A 22,431-nucleotide genomic window follows, 5' to 3' on the forward strand; every position below is an offset into this window, starting at 1 on the left:
GAGAATTGGGGCAGAATCACCCACCACAGAACCCGATGCCGGGAACCCTGGTTCCGATTTTCCAGGGGGCAGATAGGCCGATGATGACCTTCCCGCCAGAGGCCAAATAAGGGCCTCTTCCCACCGCCGCTGGGATCTTACCCCCCGGGACCCTCCCCCAGTCTGAATGCCCATATCCCACCACCCCCTCGTCAAGGCCTTTTGGACTGGCCCCAGCAACCCCGCCTCACCTACCTCTTTTGCAGCGTTCCAGCACTGGGCCTGGGCCAACGCCTCAGCAGTATCGGCAGTGGCCACCGCTCCCAGTGGCGCTGCTGATACTGCTGAGCTGACGGCCCTGTGATTGGCCAGCAGCTCTTGGGGGCGAGATCCCCAGCCCTAATAAGTCTTTAAAGGGACGGAGATCCCACCTCCTTAAACTTTGACAGTAAAAGACCAGAGGATCATCACAGGGGGGCTGAAAAAAATGCAGAGGCAGGGCACTCCCCTACGTTTTTGGCCCAGCATCAGGAGCCCCACCTCCTGCACAAAATCTAGCCCAAAGACTTGTATGTGTAAAGCTTTTTTCACTAGCTCAGGATGCCCCAAGGTGTTTTCCAGCCATTGAAGCACTTTTGAAGTGTAGATTCTGTTTTCACGTAGGAAACGTGTCAGCCAATTTCCACAACGCAAGCTCACATAAACAGTAATGTGATAATGTCCAGATAATCTCTTTTAGTGATGTTGATTGAAAGACAAATATTGATCAGGAATAATCCTGCTGCTCCTCTTCAAAACAGTCCCATGGAATTTTTTACATCCACCTGAGAGGGCACATGAGGTCTAAGTTAAACATCTTATCTGAAACCAGAACAACACTGCACTGTAGAATCAGCCAAGATTTTAGAGTTTAAGTCTCTGGACTGAGACCTCGGCTGGAATTTTATGCCCCCCCCACAAAGAGCGGAATGGTGGCCAGTTAATGACCACTTAAGGGCTTCTGCCCACCGCCACGGGGATTTTACCGTTGGCAAGCAGGTGGCCCAGGCCTGAGAAATGCCGCCTGTAAAAAGTAGGCAGTTTTCTGACGGCCTGGAAGGGGCCCTCCTGGTCAGGCACCCTGTGCCCAACAAAGGGCCGCCCCCAATGCCCTAACCACCCCAATGCCCAACACGCCCCTCCCCCCAATCAACCACACTTTTCTTGCCAGGGCCCGACCGATCATCCCCAGCGAGGCCCCAAAAACTTACCTGTTGCCGAGGCCGTCCTTTCTTTACTTCTTGAATCTGGGTTGCAGTCCCAGCAGTGACCAATGCTCCCGGTGGTGCAGCTGGGAGTAAGACCTGCCAGCCAGATGATTGGCTGGCAGCTCCATTAGGTGGGATTTCCTGCCTCTGTGAGGTGGAAGCCCCGCCTCAGACCAATTAAGGGCCTGGGGATTGTAAAATGTGGTCTGGATCCCCAGGCCAGGCAGAGGCGTGATCGCCACTGACTTTTCAGTCGGTGGACGGCTCCCGTCTGATGAGAGTAAAATTCTGGCCTTGATCCCACAATTGTCTGGCTAAGCAGTGAGAGTTCTTCTAACTGAGCCACAGCTGACACTTCCTGAAAGCATTCATTAAAACTCAAGCGAGATGTAATGTGGACTGCCGATATGCTATCACTTGTTTTATACTAATGCACAAAGTCATAATGACCCCTAGCATATTGTATGGTCTCCCTCTGTGCTGTAAAATTCTATGGTTCAGTGGTTCTTTAGCAAGATATTGGTGAGAACTGGTCTTAGTGGCTTCTGCTTCTCTGGGCCACTGACAAATTCTCTTTGAGTAGCTGGAAGATTCAATGTCACTCAGTGTCACAAGTTGTTTAAACTTTATTGTGCCGAGTCCAAATTAGCTGAAATCTTGGCCTTTTTGTATTGTAAAATGTTACCTGAATGTGAAATGTCTTTACATTTATTTGTCACTCAACTCAAAGAATCTAGATAAGGCCAATCTTAACAGGATGAGACAAAGACTGTCGGTAGCAAACTGGGCAAATCTGTTAATGGGTAAAACAACAGAAGATCAGTGGGAGATGTTTAAAAAAATAATTTAATGTGATACAGAACCAGTTTATACCCCTAAGTGTTGCACTTGCCAGAAAAAACAGCCATGGATAACTAAAGAGGTAAGAAACAACATAAAAGTAAAAGAAAAAGCATACAAAAATGAAAAAAGCAAAATCCCTGGTGAAAAGGAGAGACGCAAAGAACAGCAAAGGATGACAAAATAGATAGAGCTACAAAAATGGAGTATGAAAAGAAACTTACAAGGGATTTCAAAATCAACACAAAAAGCTTTTACAATTATATTGGGACAAAGAGGGTGATTAAGAGCAATATCGGACTCTTAAAAACTTCCAATGGTGATAATACAAATGAAAATAACAAAATGGCAGCCATACTAAATAATTACTTTGTGTCAGTATTCATAGTAGGGGAAGAGGATAGCATGCCAGACATTCCAAGGAAACTAATATTGAATCAGGAACGGGGAATTAACATAAGTAAATTTATAGTAATGAGGAAATGAGGATTGACACTGTTCTGCACAGCCGTGAGCATGAGTCCAGAAGGCTGTTTTGCCTATCCGGTGCCAGGGTTCAGGACATCTGCTCAGGACTGGGCAGGATATTTAGAGTGGGAGGGGGAGGATCCAGTTGTCGTGGTCCATGTAGGTACCAATGACATAGGTAGGACGAAGAAAGAGATTCTGCTTAGACAGTATGAGAAGTTAGGCAACAAATTGAAGAACAGAACCTCAAGGGTAATAATCTCTGGATTATTACCTGAGTCACGTGCCAATGGGCAGAGGGCACATAAGATTAGTGAAATGAATACGTGGCTCAAAGTCTGGTGTGGGAGAAGTGGGTTTCAGTTTGTGGGGCACTGGTACCAGTACTGGGGAAATTGGGGGCTGTACCTTTGGGATGGTCTACACCTGAACCATGTTGGGACCAGTGTTCTTGCAAACCATATAACTAGGGAAGTAGAAAGGGCTTTAAACGAAACAAGAGGGGCGAAGGATCAAGCTGGCATAGATGTAACAAAGCAAGGGGTAGAGTCAAGGCAGGACAGCAGAATAGTAATATGGGAAATGAAGGTCAGAGAATGGTAGGAAGGGACAGAGAAAAAAAAACCTAAGAACTCACCAACAGTCAAGACTAGATCTCACAAAGGTAACAAAAAGACAAAACTAAAGGCTCTGTATCTGATTACAGGTAGCATTCATAACAAAATAGACGAACTGATAGTGCACATTAAAGTAAATAAATACGATCTGATAGCCATTATGGAGACATGGCTGCAGGATAACAAGGATTGGGTCCTCAATATTGAAGGGTATATAACATTCAAGAAGAATAGAAAGCTAGATAAAGGTGGAGAGGTAGCACCGTTAATCAAGGGTAGCATTGGTGTAATAGTTAGAGATGACCTTGGTTCAGGAGATCAGGATGTAGAATCGATTTTGGTGGACATGAGGAATAGTAGGTGAAAGAAGTCACTAGTGGGAGTGGTCTACCAGCCCCTTAACAGTAACCACAATGCAGGACAAGGTATCCAAGAAGAAATATTGGGTGCTTGTGATAAAGGGATGGCAATAATCATGGATGATTTTAATCCACATATAAACTGGAAAAATCAGATTGGCAATATTAGCCTGGATGAGAAGTTCAGAGAATATTTCAAGATAGTTTCTTAGAGCAGCACATTCTGGAACCAACCAGAGAACAGGTTATATTAGACTCAGTATTGTGTAACATGACAGGATTAATTAATGACCTCAAAGTAAAGGCACCTCTCGGTAGCAGCACAATATGATTGAATTTTGCATCCAGTTTGAAAGAGAGAGGAGTGGTCTTAGACAAGTATTTTAAACTTAAATAAGGGCAACTATGTGGCCGTGAAAGCTGAGCTAGCTGAAGTGAATTGGGTTAATAGGCTTGGCGACAGATCAATAGAGAAGCAGTGGCAGACATTTAAGGGGATATTTCAGAATACTCAGAATAAGTATATCCCTACTATAAAATATCAGAGGAATGTATGATGGCATTAAGAGAGCGTTTGGGCCAACCATCAAGAAGATTGCCCCCCTCAAATCTAAATCAGGGGACACAATCACTGATCAACGCAAGCAAATGGACCGCTGGGTGGAACACGACCTAGAACTGTACTCCAGGGAAAATGTTACCACTGAGACTGACCTCAATGCAGCCCAGTCTCTGCCAGTCATGGATGAGCTGGACGTACAGCCAACAAAATCGGAACTCAGTGATGCCATTTATTCTCTAGCCAGCGGAACAGCCCCTGGGAAGGACGGCATTACCCCTGAAATCATCAAGAGTGCCAAGCATGCTATACTTTCAGCACTGTATGAACTGCTTTGCCTGTGCTGGGACGAGGGAGCAGTACCACAGGACATGCGCGATGCCAATATCATCACCCTCTATAAGAACAACGGTGACCGCGGTGACTGCAACAACTACCGTGGAATCTCACTGCTCAGCATAGTGGGGAAAGTCTTCGCTCAAGTCACTTTAAACAGGCTCCAGAAGCTGGCTGAGCGTGTCTACCCTGAGGCACAGTGTGGCTATCGAGCAGAGAGATCCACCATTGACATGCTGTTCTCCCTTCGTCAGCTACAGGAGAAATGCTGTGAACAACAGATGCCCCTCTGCGTTGCTTTCATTGATCTCACCAAAGCCTTTGACCTCGTCAGCAGATGTGGTCTCTTCAGACTACTAGAAAAGATTGGATGCCCACCAAAGCTACTAAGTATCATCACCTCATTCCATGAAAGGCACAATTCAGCCTAGCGGCACCTCATCAGATCCCTTTCCTATCCTGAGTGGCATGAAACAGGGCTGTGTTCTCGTACCTACACTGTTTGGGATCTTCTTCTCCCTGCTGCTCTCACATGCATTCAAGTCTTCAGAAGAAGGAATTTTCCTCCACACAAGATCAGGGGCAGGTTGTTCAACCTTGCCCGTCTAACAGTGAAGTCCAAAGTACGGAAAGTCCTCATCAGGGAACTCCTCTTTGCTGATGATGCTGCATTAACATCTCACACTGAAGAGTGTCTGCAGAGACTCATCGACAGGATTGCGGCTGCCTGCACCGAATTTGGCCTAACCATCAGCCTCAAGAAAACGAAAATCATGGGACAGGACGTCAGAAATGCCCCGTCCATAAATATCGGCGACCCCACTCTGGAAGTGGTTCAAGAGTTCACCTATCGAGGCTCAACTATCACCAGTAACCTGTCTCTCGATGCAGAATTCAACAAGCGCATGGAAAAGGCTTCCTCTGCTATGTCCAGACTGGCCAAGAGAGTGTGGGAAAATGGTGCACTGACACAGAACACAAAAGTCCAAGTGTATCAAGCCTGTGTCCTCAGTATCTTGCTCTACGGCAGTGAGGCCTGGACAACGTACGTCAGCCAAGAGCGACGTCTCAATTCATTCCATCTTCGCTGCCTCCGGAGAATCCTTGGCATCAGGTGGCAGGACCGTATTTCCAACACAGAAGTCCTCGAGGTGGCCAACATCCCCAGCATATACACCCTACTGAGCCAGCGGCGCCTGAGATGGCTTGGCCATGTGAGCCGCATGGAAGATGGCAGGATCCCCAAGGACACATTGTACAGCGAGCTCGTCACTGGTATCAGACCCACCAGCCGTCCTTGTCTCTGCTTTAAAGACGTCTGCAAACGTGACATGAAGTCCTGTGACATTGATCACAAGTCGTGGGAATCAGTTGCCAGCGATCGCCAGAGCTAAAGCGTGGCGTGTCGAAGAGACTTAGCAGTTGGCAGGAAAAAAGATAGAAGCGCAAGAGAGAGCCAACTGTGTAACAGCCCCGACAACCAATTTTACCTGCAGCACCTGTGGAAGAGTCTGTCACTCTAGAATTGGCCTTTATAGCCACTCCAGGTGCTGCTTCACAAACCACTGACCACCTCCAGGCGCTTACCCATTGTGTCTCAAGACAAGGAGGCCAAAGATCTTAGAATTAGAAAAATTCTAAGGGGAGGACCCACCATCCGTGGTTAACTAAAGAAGTTAAGGAAAGCATCAAACTTAAGGAAAAAGCATATAATTGTGCAAAGATGAGTGGCAGGACAGATGATTGGTCAGAATATAAAGAACAGCAGAAATGATTAACAGATTAACCAGGAGAAAGAAATTTGAGTATGAGAGGAAGCTAGCTAGAAATGTAAAAACAGATAGCAAGAGTTTTTACAGATATTTAAAAAGGAAAAGAGTAAGTAAAGTGAATGTTGGTCCTCTAGAGAGTGAGAATGGGGAGTTAATAGTGGATAATAAGGAAATGGCAGATGAAATGAACAAATATTTTGCTTTTGTCTTCACCATAGAGGATGCAAAAAACATTCCAGTCATAGCTGTAAATCAGGAGGTGGAAGGAAGAGAGGAGCTTGGTGAAATTACAATCACCAGAGAAGCGGTACTGACCAAACTAATGGACCTGCGGGCTGACAAGTCTCTAGGTCCTGATGGGCTTCATCCTAGGGTCTTAAAAGAGGTGGCTGATGAGGTAGTAAAGGCGGCGCAGTGGCGCAGTGGTTAGCACCGCAGCCTCACAGCTCCAGCGGCCCGGGTTCAATTCTGGGTACTGCCTGTGTGGAGTTTGCAAGTTCTCCCTGTGTCTGCATGGGTTTCCTCCGGGTGCTCTGGTTTCCTCCCACATGCCAAAGACTTGCAGGTTGATAGGTAAATTGGCCATTATAAATTGTCCCTGGTATAGGTAGGTGGTAGGGAAATATAGGGACAGGTGGGTAGGAATATGGAATTAGTGTAGGATTAGTATAAATGGGTGGTTGATGGTCGGCACAGACTCGGTGGGCCGAAGGGCCTGTTTCAGTGCTGTATCTCTATCTAGATGTGTTGGTGTTAATTTTCCAAAATTCGTTAGATTCTGGAAAGGTTCCATCGGACTGGAAAGTAGCAAATATAACCCCTCTGTTCAAGAAGGTGGTGGTGGGGGGGAGGCAGAAAACAGGTACCTATAGGCCAGTTAGCTTGACGTATGTCATGGGGAAGGTGTTTGAATCGATCATTAAGGAGGCTATAACAGGGTGCTTAGAAAAACTCAAGGTAATCGGGAATAGTCAGCATGGTTTTGTGAAAGGGAAATCATCTTTAACAAATTTATTGGAGTTCTTTGAAGGAGTAACATGTGCTGTGGAAAAAGGGGAGCCCATTGATGTACTGTACTTGGATTTCCAGAAGGCATTTGACAAAATGCCACATAAAAGGTTATTGGTGAAAGGGGCAACATATTAACATGGATAGAAGATTGGCTGGCTGGCAGAAAACAGAGAGTATGCATAAATGGGTCCTTTTATGATTGGCAGGATGTGACGAGTGGAGTCCTGCAGGGGTCTGTGCTGGGGCCTCAACTTTTTACAATTTATATCAATAACTTAGATGAGGGGAGCGATGGCATGGTAGCTAAATTTGCAGATGACATAAAGACAGGTAGGAAAGTATGTTGTGAAGAGTACATAAGGAGGTTGCAAACTGATATAGATAGGATGAGTGAGTGGGCAAAAATCTGGCAGACGGAGTATAATGTGGGAAAATGTGAAGTTGTTCACTTTGGCAGGAAGAATAAAAAAGCAGATTATTACTTAAACGGGGCACGACTGCAGAATTCCGAGGTGCAGAGGGATCTAGGTGTTCTCGTGCATGAGTCACAAAAAAGTTAGTATGCAGGTACAGCAAGTCATAAAGAAGGCTAATGGAATGCTATCCTTTATTACGAGAGGAATTGAAAACAAAAGTAAGGATGTTATCCTGCAGTTATACAGGGCATTGGTGAGACCACATCTCGAATACTGTGTGCAGTTTTGGTCTCCTTATTTAAGGAAGAATACGAATGAGTTGGAGGTGGTTTTCAGAGGAGGTTTACTAGATTGATACCTGGAATGAGTGGGTTGTCTTAAGAGGAGAGGCTGGACAGACTGGGCTTGTTTTCACTGGAGTTTAGAAGAATGAGGAAAGACTTGATTGAAGTATGTAAGATCCTGAACTGTCTTGACAAGGTGAATGTGGAGGGGATGTTTCCTCTTGTGGGTGAGTCCAGAACTAGGGGACACTGTTTGCCTGGTATACAAATTATGGGCTGCCCTTTTAGGGCAGAGACGAGGAGAAATATTTTCTCTCAGAGGGTTGTGCGACTTTGGAATGCTCTGCTCAGAAGGTGGTGGAGGCAGAGGTAGATAGATTCTTGTTAGGCAAAGGAATCATAGATTATTGGGGCAGATGGGAGTATAGAATTCGAGACAGATATTGATCAGCCATGAGCTTATTAAATGACAGAGCAGGCTCGATGGGCTGAATGACCTACTTCTGCTCCTAATTCGTATGGTCATATGGTCGTAGGTAACGGCATCAAAGAATGACAAATCCCCAAGGCCAGATGGTTTAAAAGAAATAGGTGAGAAAATTGAAAGATCATAGTTAGGGCACCTGCAGAGTTCTCTCGATTCAGGAACAATTATTTTTGATTGAAAAATTGTGCATATTACTCCACAATTTAAGAAAGGTGAGAGAGGGAAACCAGGGAATTATAGCCAATTTAGCCTAATATCTGCTGGGAAATTACTAGAGTCTATGATAAAGGAGACCGTGACTGAACACCTTGAAAATTTTCAGATGGTCAAAGAGAGCCAACATAGATTTGTAAAGGGTCTGGTAGGTCATGTCTGACAAACCTGATTGAAGTTTTTGAAGAACTAACTAAAGTAGTGGACAGGGGATGTCAATGGATGTTATTTATTTGGACTTCCAGAAGGTATTTGCTAAAGTCCCTCATAAGAGACTGTTAACTAATGCTCGCACATTATTGATCTGGTTAGGAGATTGGCTGAGCAGAAGGAGACAGAGAGTAGGGATAATGGGCAGATACTCAAATTGGCTGGATGTCACTATTGGCATCCCACAGGGATTGTTTTGGGGCATCAACTATTCACTGTATTTATTAACGATTTAGATGATGGGATAGCAAGCCACATATCCAAGTTTCCAATGATACAAAGATAGGTGGCATTGTAAACAGTGTAGATAGAAGCATAAAATTACAAGGAAATTTTAATAGATTCATTAAAATGTCATGGAGAGGTACAAAAAGTAATCAAAAAGGCTAATGGAACACTGGTCTTTATATCTAGAGGACTGGTATACAAATTAGAAGTTATGCTGCAGCTATTGTTACAGACAGGTGGGAGATGGCGTGGGTGACTTCCACTTTTCACCTCTCAACTGACCACAGATAGTGTTTTTAAAAGTAATGTTTTAGTCCCTGAGTGTCTTAAGGGTCAAATAAATACACAAACAGTAGGTTTTCTCATAGGTTAAAAAAGAAAGATAAATATTAATTTTACGCAATAACCAAAAAATATTCGTGATCTCACCCACTTACACATTCACACACACATGCACACACACACATGCAAGAAAAGGTACAGAGAGTAGAGTGGTAGCATGCAGTTAGAGTCCAATTGTGGTAAAAGCATTCGCTGTTTTAAGAAAACCTTCAAAAGCTTTTTGGGAGGAAATCTTTCAGTGGTGCAGGCCTGAAAGTCCTTTGTCTTGAAAAGGATGAATTTTCTTGTGGTTAAGGCTTAATCCGAAGTGAATGGTGGAAATCCTGGTTCACTTTTGCAGGTTGGGAGTTCCAAAGTCACCTTGCAATTTCTCTGCTGCAGTAGTTAAAAGGTATTATCAGCAGGGCTCCTGCTTAGTTGGAACTGTCTCACAGCGTTCTGGCTGGAAATGACCTTCTCTGGCTGTTCTGCCTCTCTCTTTATGGAGAGATATCTCTGCTCTGGTGTTTCATTTTCCTTGTTTACAATACAGCAATAGTATTCTCGTATTCAGTAGCAGCCTCCTGTTATTGAGTGCAGTTTCCCTTTAAGAGGGACAGACTGCCTTTAAGGACAGAAGGCTGGCTGCACCATGGAGACAGCCAACAGCCTGGGTGATACTCGGCCCTACTCTACAATCAGGTAAATGAGGTGACAGCCCCGAATTTGTGTGCTGCCTACTTCTACCTCAACAGGCATGGACAGGTTGTGAATCATGATCCCTGTGCCAAAAAATTGGTGCAGACCAATTTTTAGCACTTAAATCCATCTTTGAGATTTTTTTCTTAAAATATTATACTTCTGCCTTTTCAATAGTCTTGTGAAGCAGTCTGCGTGAAAAAATAATTTATTTGCTCACAGGTCTAACATCTAACTAGTCCAACTGCTAGCTGATCCTGGCAGCTAATGAAATGCTTGCTTTTTGCTCAATGAACAGATGCTAAACACCTTTAAATAGTATATGAAACCTCCTGACTGCTCAGTAGGGAATCATTCGATATTCTATGTTTCTCTTTTGAAAGATACTGAAATGGGTTTTTCTCTGCTATTCCATAAAAACAGACTGTAAAAGCTTCTATAGGTAAGTAAAAAGGGAAAGATTAGCAAAGACAAATGTGGGCCCATTACAGGCAGAGACGGGGAATTTATAATGGGGAATAAGGAAATAGCAGATAAATTGAACATATACTTTCACGGAGGAAAATACAAAAAAAAAACTCCCAGAAATACTAAAGAGCCAAGAGACTAGCGAGAATGAGGAACTGAAAGAAATTAGTATTAGTAAAAAAGCAGTGCTGGAGAAATTAATGGGACTGAAAACTGATAAATCCCCTGGACCTGATGATCTACATCTTGGAGTGTTGAAAGAGGTGGCTGTAGAGATAGCGGATGCATGGGTGATCATCGTCCAAAATTCTATAGATTCTGGAATGGTTCCTGAAGATTGGAAGGTAGCAAATGTAACCCTACTATTTAAGAAAGGAGGGAGAGAGAAAATGGGTAACTACAGACCTGTTAGACTAACATCAATAGTAGGGAAAATGCTCAAATTTATTATAAAGAATGTGATAACTAGACACTTAGAAAAAAATAATGATATGATTGAGCAGAGTCAACATGGAAAGGCAAGTCATGTTTGACAAACCTGTTAGAGTTTTTTGAGGACATTACTTGGAACAGAGATAAATGAGAACCAATGGATGTGGTGTATTTGGATTTTCAGAATACTTTTGATAAGGTCCCACACAAGAGGTTAGAAAACAAAATTAGAGCTCATGGGATTGAGGATAATATACTGGCATGGATTGAGAATTTGTTAATGGACAGAAAATAGTGAATTGGAATAAACAGGTCATTCTCAGGTTGCCAGGCTGTGACTAGTGAGGTACCCCAAGGATCAGTGCTTGGAACCCAGCTATTCACAATCTATAGCAATGATTTGGATGTGGGGACCAAATGCAATATTTCCAAGTTTGCTGATGGCACAAAACTAGGTGGGAATGTGAGTTGAAGGAGGATGCAAAGAGGCTCAGGGGATTTAGACAGGCTAGGTGAGTGGGCAAGAACATAGCAGATGAAATATAATGTGGAAAAATGTGAAGTTATCCACTTTGGTAGGAAAAACAGAAATGCAGATTATTTCTTAAATAGTTAGAGATTGCGAAGTGTTGGTGGCCAAAGGGACCTGAATGTCCTTGTTCTTAAGTCACTGAAAGCTAACATGCAGGTGCAGCAAGCAATTAGGAAGGCAAATGGTATGTTGGCCTTCATTGCAAGAGGATTTGAGTACATAAGTGAAGAAATCTTGCTGTAATTATATGGAACTTTGGTGAGACCACACCTGGAGTATTTGTGTACAGTTTTGCTCTCCTTACATGAGGAAAGATATATTTGCCATAGAGGGAGCACAACGAAGGTTCATCAGACTGATTCATGGGATGGTGGAAATTGTCCAGTGAGGAAAGATTGAGGAGACTGGGCCTGTATTCTCTAGAGTTTAGAAGAATGAAAGATGATCTCATTGAAGCATACAAAATTCTTACAGGGCTTGACAGGGTTGATGCAGGAAGGATGTTTCTCCTGGATGGAGTGTCCAGAACCAGGGGGCACAGTCTCAGAATAAGGGGAAGGCCATTTGAGCCTGACATGAGGAGGAATTTCTTCAGTCAGAGGGAGGTGAACCTTTGGATCTCTCTACCCCAAAGAAGGACTGTGGAAACTCGGTCATTGAGTATGTTGAAGACAGAGATTGATAGATTTATAGATATTAAAAATATCAAGGGATATGGGGATAGTGCGGGAAATGGCATTGAGGTAGAAGATCAGCCATGATCTTGTTGAATGGTGGAGCAGGCTGAAGGGGCTGGATGGCTAATCTTGCTTATTTCCTCTTTTCCAATGTTCTCCTCTTGTGGCTCTTGAGCTGACCCTCTGGTGCAATTGCTGGTGGTAACAGCTGGTCTCTCCTGACTACAGCATACAGCAGATCACCACAAACCTGGTGACCTTCTCGACTGAGTACTGCAGGATGTCTTCTAACTGGTCAAGGCATCTAAACCTCTGCTTCAGGAACCCAGGTGTCTGCTCAATGATATTCCTGGTGGCTGAGTGACTCTCTTAGTATAAATGCTCAGCTGGTTTCTGGGGGCTTTTTCAGAAGAGTCATGAGCCATGGCATCGGAGGGTATCCCTTGTCACCTAGTAGCCAAACATGCACATTGCAGTAGGGCTTAAGGATCTATAGGGCAGATCACTGCCTTGTTATAAATGCAACTCCATCATGTGAGGTGAATGGCGACTGAGAATCTGAAGAGGGCAGTTCAGCTGGCCTGCTCCAATGCCCTCGAGAGGCTGTGGCTGTGATGGCCCTGCTTCAGACTGCACCACCTCAGCATGGGCTTCAGAAGTCTGGGCACCTGGCTGACAGTCAACTGCAAGGGCAATAGTGGAGGGAGAAGCAATGCTGACAGGCCAGTAGGCTCCTGCTCCAAAATTCCTACACCAGTACCTTGGGTTCTCTGTTTATCCAGCCCAGTGATCTGTTGGAGGACAGATCTCTGGGCATTGTAGCAAGCCCCTTTAACCAAGCAGGCCAGATCTACCATCGTGGCTGCTTGTCCTTCCATTGCAGCAGTTACATTGAAAGCTCAGACACTCTCTGATCCTGAGCTCCACAGGTCACTGGTTGGAATTGATCCTGTCCATGATGAAGAGGATGGGTCCCAGGCTCCATGTGAATCCACAGAACAAGTTGGACTCCTCCCTCCCTTTAGCCATGCCCGTAAGCTATCGGTCAGGCTCTCTGTTGCATTTGGTTTGTCAAACTCATCAGCCTTCTTCTGAAGTTTGGCCCTGTTCTGACTCCTCTACAGTACAGCTAATATATGACCTTGCCCCATCCCCACCCCTTGGAAAGGTGGCACCTGTGGTTTCCCTTCCACTCTGTGGCTGCTGCCCACTAGTGCCAAGTATGTCCTACTGTGAAGATCCTTCTTTTAACCTAGCCTCTAAGTTGTTTGTGGTGCCATTCTATGAGCTGATACCTATGACAGTGGTAGCCATTGACACAGAACCTTATAGATTCTTATCGAGAGATACAGCACTGAAACAGGCCCTTCGGCCCACCGAGTCTTTGCTGACCATCAACCACACATTTATACTAATCCGACATGATTCCCATATTCCCACCATTCTCCTACCACCTACCTACACTAGGGGCAATTTACAATGGCCAATTTACCTATCAACCTGCAAGTCTTTGGCTGTGGGATGAAACTGGAGCACCCGGCGGAAACCCACACAGTCACAGGGAGAACTTGCAAACTCCGCACAGGCAGTACCCAGAATCGAAGCCAGGTTGCTAGAGCTGTGAGGCTGCCATGCTAACCACTCTGCCACTGTGCCGCCCAACCTTCTTCTTCACTCTCCTTTGCCTCCAGTTCCTTTGCAGAGGGTGGTGAGAAGCTGGGAAGGTGGTTGTTGCTCATCCTGCATTATTTCTTGGGGGGGGGGGGGGGGGGAAGGGGGGGATGTGATGGATTTTGTTCCTGAGAGCCTGCAATGATAATTCTGGAAGGGTTAGGGTGCAGTATGTGTAGCCACTATAGGATGAGGTGTGATGATGAGACCACATAGAGCTTGGAAGTGAGAATAGCTTTCAGGGGACTAGGGATTGGTTATAGTTGTGCATGTGTAAGGTAGCTGAAATGGTCACACACCGCACAGTGGAGCAATGGTTAGCACCGCAGCCTCAGAGCTCCAGCAACCCGGCTTCAGTTCTGGGTACTGCCTGTGCGGAGTTTGCAAGTTCTCCCTGTGAACGCGTGGGTTTCTGCCAGGTGCTCTGGTTTCCTCCCACAGCCAAAGACTTGTAGGTTGATAGGCAAATTGGCCATTGTAAATTGCCCCTAGTGTAGGTAGGTGGTAGGAGAATTGAGGGAAGGTGGGGATGTGGTAGGGAATGTGGCATTAGTATAAATGGGTGGTTGATGGTCGGCACAGACTCGGTGGGCCAAAGAGCCTGCTTCAGTGCTGTATGACCTCCAGGCAATATGCCCCCTGCTTTATCCCTGGCCACAGTGTCTCCTACTTCCATCCTCATCATCACCAGCACTGCATCCTTAAGAGGAATGATGTCATGCTAATGTGTTTCTCCTCCCCCAATCAGACCTGCTGCTGCCTATTTTGTCATGGAAGGGAAAGACTGGTGATTGCGAATGAGTGTATTGACAGACATGTTTGCATGTGATGCCTCATATGGTTGAAGAGCTTTGAGATCAGTCTGAGATGTGAGTAGCGCCTGTGAAAGATGTAATAGTGTGGGTTGTATGAATATCAATGTGTAGTTAGGTGGTGGATGAATTGTGTTGAGGTTGCACTGCTGGTGGCGGTGCAGTTATTGAGAAGTGTGTTTGTGAGGTGGGATCTTACCTTGACCACTTGTGTCAAGTCATTAAATGTCTGTGGCACTGGAGCCATGTATAGTTTCCTTTTGAAGGTATCTGAACTATTTGCCTTCACCACTTCCTGGTTGTCACCTCCCGGTTTATCTCCTCCCACACATGCCACGTTAGTTCCTTCTGTGGCCTCCATCCCCACTGCGGCTAGAGGTCATCCCTCCTCTTCTGTACTTCCTCCACAAGGACTTCCAGCACCACATTGGAGAACCTGGGCACCCTCTCTCTAGCTCCTTGAGATATCTTTCTACATTGGCTTCTCTCACAGCTAGTAGGCTCCACAAATTTGGTGAAAGTGGGTGATTGCAGTCTAAATGTGCTGCTCCAGGTAAATTGTGTCTAATCAGTACTTGAGTGCCAAACCTGCAGTTGGCAGTTTTAGTCTCTGTCGGTATATTCAAATCATGATAACCATCAACTAGCTAGAAAATTGCATGATAACTCCAGACTTTCCAACAGACATTTCTTATTAGCACAGCATCCACTTAGTACCTATTCTCACCTTTGGTCAAAATAACCTCTTCTACATTTAGTAGTATAAGCACACAGAGATAGCCTCATTAGATTGTTCCTCAGAAGATATTCCAACTGTTCTAACAACTAGTAACTTTTGAAACGTCATATCTAATGATAATAGGATTAGGAGGATTATATAAAATATATAATATTCTAGAATAGAATGTACAGAGCAGGCTAACTAGTTTGTGCTGATGTTTATACTTCACACTTGCCACCTTCCATTCTATCTACCTCATCTCAGCCTTTCAGCAAATCTTTCTATTCCCTTTTCTCTCATGTACCTGTCTAGTTTCCTTTTGAAAGCATCTTACCTTTTACCTCAACAATTTCCTGTGGTAAAGTTCCACATTCTTACCAGTATCTGTGTAAAGGGATTTCTCTGTATTTTCCTCTTGGATTTATTGGTATCTTGTATTTATAGCCCCTGGTTTCTCTGCAACTCATTCATAATTTTAAAGACCTCTATCAGGCCATCTCAAGGTCTATCCTTTTCTAAAGATAAAAAGTTCCAACTTGTTTGGTCTTAGGGGCAGCAAACATTGGTAGGAGTTGTTTATAGGCCACCAAACAGTAGTGGTAGTGTGGGGCATGGTATCAATCAGAAGATTAGAGAAGCATGTGGCATGGGTAATACAGTAATCATGGTGACTTCAATCTGCCTATAGACAGGGTAAACCTAATGAGCACTAATGCTGTAGAGGAGAGGTTTCAGGAGTGTGTTAGGGATGGTTTTCTAGAGCAGTATGTTGAGGAACTGACTAGAGAACACATTATTTTAGATCTAGTATTATGTAATGAGAAAGGGCTAATTAATAATCTTATTGTAAAATAACCCTTAGGGATGAGTGACCATAATATGATAGAATTTTACTTCATGTTTGAAAGTTCAATCTGAAGCCATGGTCTTAAATTTGAACAAAGAAAATTATGAAGGTATGAGGGGCAAAAAATTGGATGAGGTGGATTGGGAAAATACATTAAAAGATACGACAGTACATAGGCAATGGATTGTATTTAAAGAAATATTACATAGCTTGTAGCAGCTATACATTCTTTCAAGGCACAAAAACCCCAAAAGTAAAGGCAGTCAACTGTGGATAACAAAGGAAGTTAAGGATCGTATAAGATTAAAAGAAAAGGCCTATAAAGTTACCAGAAATAGTAGTAAACCAGAGGATTGGGAGGATTTTAGAATACAGCAAAGGAGGGTGAAGAAACTGATAAAGAAAGGGAGAATAGAATATGAATGTAAGCTAGCAAAAAATTTAAAAATGGACTGTAAAAGCTTCTACAGGTACGTGAAAAGAAAACGCTTGGCTAAGACAAATGTGGGTCCATTACAGGCAGAGTCAAGACAATTTATAATGGGGAATAGAGAAATGACAGAGAAGCTAAATGATTACTTTGTGTCTGTCTTCACTGAGGAAGACAAAATTAGAGATCCAATGGACTAGGGAGAATGAGGTATTGAAGGAAACTAATATTAGTAAGAAGGTTGTATTGGTGAAATTAATGGGGCTGAAGGTTGATTAAGTCCTCAAGACCTTATATTCTACATCCCAGATTGTTGAAAGAGGTAGCTATGGAGATAGTGGATGCATTGGTGATCATCTTCCAAAATTCTATAGATTCTGGAGCGGTTCCTGCAGATTGGAAGGTCGCAAATGTCACCCCACTATTTAAGAAGGGAGGGAGAAAGAAAACTGAATTACAGACCTGTTAGCCTTACATCACTTTTTAGTTTTTAGTTTAGAGATACAGCACTGAAGCAGGCCCTTCGGCCCGCCGAGTCTGTGCCGACCATCAACCACCCATTTATACTAATCCTACACTAACCCCATATTCCTACCACATATCCACCTGTCCCTATATTTCCCTACCACCTACCTATACTAGGGGCAATTTATAATGGCCAATTTACCTATCAACCTGCAAGTCTTTGGCATGTGGGAGGAAACCGGAGCACCCGGAGGAAACCCACGCAGACACAGGGAGAACTTGCAAACTCCACACAAGCAGTACCCAGAATTGAACCCGGGTCGCTGGAGCTGTGAGGCTGCAGTGCTAACCACTGCGCCACTGTGCCGCCCCTTGTTCCTTGTTGGGAAAATGCTAGAATCTATTCTAAAGGATGTGATAAATGGACACTTTGGATAATAATGATCTGATTGGGCATAGTCAACATGGATTTATGAATGGGAAATCATGTTTGGTGAACCTGTTGGAGTTTTTTGAGGATGTTACTAACCGAATTGATAAAGGGGAGTCAGTGGACGTAGCATACTTATATTTTCAGAAGGCTTTTAATAAAATCCCCCACAGGAGGTTGGTTAGCAACATTAAAGCACATGGGATAGGAGGTAATATACAGGGATGGATTAAGGATTGGTTAACAGGCAGAAAGCAGAGAGTAGGAATAAACGGGTCAAACGGCACTGGCAGGCTGTGACTAGTGGGGTACCACAGGGATCAATACTTGGGCCCTAGCTTTTCACAATATATATCAATGATTTGGATGTGGGGACCAAATGTAGTATTTCCAAGTTCGCGGATGACACAAAACTAGGTGGGAATGTATGTTGTGAGGAAGATGCAAAGCGGCTTCAAGGGGATTTGGACAGACTTAATGAGTGGGCAAGAACATGGCAGGTGGAATATAATGTGGAAAAATGTGAGGTTATCCACTTTGGTAGGAGGAATAGATGTGCAGAGTATTTCTTAAATGGTAAGAGATTAGCAAGTGTAGATGTACAAAGGGACTTGGGTGCCTTTGTCAATAAGTCACTGAAAGCTAACATTCAGGTGCAGCAAGCAATTAAGAAGGCTAATGGTATGTTAGCCTTTATCGCAAGAGGATTTGAGTACAGGAGTAGTCAAGTCTTACTTCAATTGTATAGAACCTGGAGTACTTGAAGTCCTGTATGAGTTTTGGTCCCCTTACCTTAGGAAAGATATTATTGCCATAGAGGGAGCACAATGGAGGTTCACCAGACTTATTCCCAGGATGGCGGGACAGTCCTATGAAGAGAGATTGGAGAAACTGGGCCTGTATTCTCTAGAGTTTCGAAGAATGAGAGGTGATCTCATTGAAAACTACAAAATACTTAAAGTGATAGACAAGGTAGATGCCGCTAGGTCTAGAACCAGGGGACACAATTTCAAAATAAGGCGGAAATCACTTAGGACAGAGATGAGGAGAAATGTCTTTACTCAGAGGGTTGTGAATCTTTGGAATTCTCTACCCAAGAGGGCTGTGGAAGCTCAGTGATTGAGTATGTTTAAAGCAGAGATTGACAGATTTCTAAATACAAATGACATAAGGGGATATGAGGATAGTGTGGGAAAAAGGCATTGAAGTGGATGATCAGCCGTGATCATATTGAATGACGGGGCAGACCCCATGGGCTGAATGGTCTACTTGTGTTCCTATGTTCCTATGAACAGGAGCAAGTGCTCACTGAGGTGGTAAGCTAAATCACTGTGTTAAAAGAATAAACCCTATTGCAGTCAAACCAGAGAAGGGGTGAAAGGGGAGCCGAGACTCCTTCCTCGCCTGGTCGTAACATTATATTCTACTGGGGCTATAGCAGATGATGCTATTGCAAGATGAGGCATTAATTAGACATTTGCCAAATTTGATGATGTTTTAAAAGCTTTCGATACTTATTTCAACCTGCAGAGCAATAAGATTTTAGAAAGGGCAAGATTCAAAGAAGGGTCCAGAAACTAGGTGAAAAGGTTGATGCTTTTATCAAAGACCTTTACAAACTAGCTGAAGGGTGTGAATATTGAGACTTTAAAGCAGGGTTAGTAAAAGATAGCATCATAGTAGGTATTACTGATGAATCCCTATCAGATTTATTGCAGTCTAAAGAAGTCCTCACCCTGGACAAAGCTATTCAGCTGGTGAGCCAAGCAGAGGTCTGGAAGAACAACAGAGTAACCCTGAGAGGTGAAGAAAGACAGACCTTGGTTCAGGAAACCTCCAGCAACCGTACAGTTTCTTAACCAGAGGGCTGTAAAAGAAACAATGTTCTGTGCATTGGCATCTAATCAACTATGTCATTACCAGGCAGAGGGATAGGCAGAATATGCATGTAATGAAAGCTATATGCAGTGCTGACTGCTGGACTGACCACTGTTTTATCATCGCAAAAGATAAACTTCAAGATTCATCCCTCCAGACGCCCCCAGGGCATGAAAGTCTGGAAGCGTCTCAATGTCTCAAGACTCAAATAGACAGCTTGAGCGTTGCCCGTGTGTGTGGTGAAAATGGAGAATGACTGGGTGACCTTCAGGAATATAGCGTACTCCAATGCTAGAGGTCCTTGGCCCTACCTCTCGTAAGCATCAAGATTGGTTTGACAAAAACAATGAGGTGATCCAGAAATGTCTGGAGGAGAAACATCATCTCTGTCAGGCTTACCTCAATGACAAGTCATCACTATCCAAGCACGACCCCTACCAAAACAAATGCAGGACTGTCCAATGCAAGCTCAGAGAGATGCAAGACACTTGGCTGAATCAGAAAGCAGATGAACTCCAGTCATCTGCCGACCACAAAGTCTGGAAGAGATTCTATGATGCTCTGCACTCTGTCTACGGGCACCAGTCTACTGGTTCATCACCAATTCTCGTTGCCGTCAGGTCAACACTGCTCACAGAAAAAGTCTAAATTCTAGAAAGATGGGCAGAACACTTTAACCACATTCTCAATCGGCCTTCTTCCATCAATGAAGAAGCTATCAACAGTCTGCCATAGCTTGCCATCAACTGTTCTCCTGAAGACCCTCCCACCCTGTTAGAAATAACAAAAGCTATGAAACTCCTGTCTATTGGCAAAGCTCCAGGAGCTGATGTTATCCCGGGTGAGGTCTGCAAGGTTGGAGGTCAATGCTTGGTCAAGAAGCTCACTGAACTCCTTTAGTCTATGTGGGAGCAAGGAACCATCCTGCAAGAATACAAAGATGCCTCCATTGTCCACCTGTGCAAGCGGAAAGGAACTCACCAATCTAGCGAGAATCACGGAGGAATCTCACTCCTCTCCATCGCCGGCAAAATCTTCACCAGAATCCTTCCAAATCACTTAATGAACATCTTGACCAGGATCTGCTGTCAGAGTTACTGCAGTTACAGAGCAGGTCAAGGAACCACTGATATGGCTTTTGCAGCTAGACAGCTCCAGGAGAAATGCCAAGAACAGAACATGGACCACTACACCTTGTTTGTTCACCTGACCAAGGCCTTCAACACAATCTGTCGTGAAGGCCTTTGGAAGGTAATAGAGAAATTAAGCTGCTCTGAGAAATTCAACACAATGGTTTGACAGTTCCATGATGGAATGCTTGCGCATGTTCTGGATGATGGTGAGTCTTCTGACCCATTTCCAGTTACTAATGGAGTTAAGCAGAGCTGCGTGTTAGTACCAATCCTCTTCAGCATGTTTTTCTCTGCCATGCTCTCCGATGCCTTCCATGATGATGATCTTCGCATTGAAATCAGATATCGCATAAATGGGAAGCTGCTAAATCTGAGACGGCTCCGGGCAAAATCCAAGGTTTCCAAGGACGTACTTCACCATTTCCTGTTTGCCAATGCCTGTGCAATAGTTGCCAGTTCAGAGCTGAACATGCAATGTAACATGGACTTATTTTCCAATGCATGTGACAACTTCGGCTTTACGCTCAATACAAAGAAATCTAATGCACCAGCCTGCTCCAGGAAAGCCCTATCTCAAGCCCAAGGTTTCAGTCAATGACCAGAATCTGTCAGCTGTGAATAATTCACCTATCACGGCAGCACACTCTCTCGAGCTGTCTATATCGGTGATAAGACACATGCCAGAATTGCCAAAGCAAGTGTAGTCTTCGGCAGACTTCGAACATCAGTCTGGGAACAAAGAGGAGTAAGTTTATCTACCAAACTGAAAGTCTATAGAGCAATGATCCTTCCTACTCTGCTCTACATATATGAGACTTGGACTGTGTACCAGCATCAAGCCCAGAAGCTGAACCACTTTCACTTGAGCTCCCTTTGGAAGCTTCTAAATATCAGGTGGCAGGTCAAAATACCAGACAATGAGGTGCTCACCAGAACTGGTATGCCAAGCATCCACACCATAGTAAAACAGTCACAACTGAGTTGGACTGGTCATGTAAGCAGAATGCCTGACACTCGTTTACCAAAGCAAATCTTCTATGGAGAGCTTGAGTCTGGGGTGTGCTCTCATGACAGTCAAAGAAATTGATACAAGGACACTCTGAAGCTTCGTTTAGGAGTTTTGATATTGACCCTGAGTACTGACAGAAGCTCACCCAGGATCACTGCACCTGGCACAACCAAATAAAAAGGGTGAGACCTCCTTCGAAAGCAAGTGCATATCAGAGGCAGAGAGAAAATGCAAAGAGAAGAAATACTGAGCCAGCAGCTCATCCAAAACGCTATCATCTGCAGTATCCTGCCCTATTTGCAGTAGAACATTCCAGCTGCACATCAGCATTAGCAGCCACCTACATACCCACTGGAATCCTACTAAACACCCTATATGATGGACATGGTCATCGTCGCCTCAAAGGATGAACAACATGTGAAAGGTCTACAATGCTATTTTATAAAAGCAAGAAATTATTCCAGTGCCTTGGCTAACATTCCTCTCTGACCAACCAACATCATCAGATATAAATTATCTGATCAGTCATTCAGTTTCTGTTTATAGGACTTCACTGTACACCAACTGGCAGCTCCGCTTGACCACATAACAACTGTGCCTTAAAAATAAAGCATGGGCTGGAAAACACTTTAGGACACCTCACGCTTTGAAACATCCCAAGGAATGTGATAATGATCTTTTATATATATATATATGTGTATATATAGACATATGCAAGTTCTTTCTTTTTTGTTGGACTTCTGGGGTCCTTATGATAATGACTGAGACCTTCTCCTCACCCTAAATGCAAAACACAAATGTCCATTTCTGTTTTCTAAAAATCATTTTTTTTATTTGTTTGTGGGTGTAGCTGGCTATGCCAATATTTATTGCCCATCCC

This window comes from Heterodontus francisci, chromosome 5 (genome assembly GCF_036365525.1).
Source record: "Heterodontus francisci isolate sHetFra1 chromosome 5, sHetFra1.hap1, whole genome shotgun sequence".
In the NCBI taxonomy this organism is placed as follows: Eukaryota; Metazoa; Chordata; class Chondrichthyes; order Heterodontiformes; family Heterodontidae; genus Heterodontus; species Heterodontus francisci.